The sequence below is a fragment of the Octopus bimaculoides genome, chromosome 1, assembly GCF_001194135.2.
Source record: "Octopus bimaculoides isolate UCB-OBI-ISO-001 chromosome 1, ASM119413v2, whole genome shotgun sequence".
In the NCBI taxonomy this organism is placed as follows: Eukaryota; Metazoa; Mollusca; class Cephalopoda; order Octopoda; family Octopodidae; genus Octopus; species Octopus bimaculoides.
In genome coordinates this window covers 175,200,889-175,202,180 of record NC_068981.1, presented here as the reverse complement: position 1 = coordinate 175,202,180, position 1,292 = coordinate 175,200,889, and positions in this window count along the sequence as shown.

Sequence of the window (1,292 nt, the reverse complement as noted above, 5' to 3'; positions counted from 1 at the left end):
AGCCGACACGTCTACCGTCTGTCCATAGAGATAGATAGATAGATAGATAGATAGATAGATAGATAGATAGATAGATAGATAGATAGATAGATAGATAGATAGATAGATAGATAGATTGGTTAGTAGGTAGGTATGTAGGTAGGTAGGTAGGTAGGTAGATAGATAGATAGGTAGGTAGATAGGTAGATAGGTCAGTAGGTAGATAGGTAGGTAGGTAGGTAGGTAGGTAGGTTGGTAGGTAGGTAGGTAGAAATACAGACAGACTGATAGATACATAAACAGACAATCAGAGAGACAGAGAGGCAGAGAGACAAAAAGACAGACAAAAAAACTTATAGATAGACAGACAGACAGACAGACAGACAGACAGATAGATAGATAGATAGATAGATAGATAGATAGATAGATAGATAGATAGATAGCTATACATATGGTTATGAACTCATACCTTAAACTGAGAACGGTGTCAATTCGTCTGGCATAATCTTGTTGCCTCGTACACCCTAAAATGAAGTCACGGTTGTAGTTATTATTACTTTTACTTTCACTACAGCTATTGTTGCAGCCATTGGTATTAATGCTGATACTGATAATGTGTCTATTACTACTACTACACTTATTAGGCCGGCGAATATATTTTTCATTATTAGTATTACTATTACAAAAATCTCTTCAAATCGATAATATTCGCCTGCCTCTCTATTATTTATCTCCTTGGCGTTGCACTTCATTCCTCAGTTACCTTGCTTCTTAAATGCTATAATTTTACGCACAGTTTTTCCTTCCAACCATTTATATTTTCTCTCTATCTGTCATCCAATACAAAATCAAGCATATATGTACACATCCATGCGCTACCACCTATGTATATACATGTATATGTAAAATGAATACATGCATAACGTATACATACGCGTTCACGTACATATACAAATACACACGTATACAAATACATACGTATACAAATGCATATAGTCATGCAGAAAAGATGGACAGACGGAAAAAATAGATACATACTCATGGTTATATAATCATGTATTATATTAATATACATATATATCCCCTTATACATATAATCTATATATGGATATTCACACACGTATGTATGTATGTATGTATCAATTTATCTTTCTATCTATCAATATACTTTTTACATACATATGACCGCAGCTGCATGGCCGAAACGAATAACAGGAAGAAAGAATATATTGATATAAACATACATATACGTATATGACCGTGTGTATATATACGTATATATATGTACACACACACACACACACACACACACA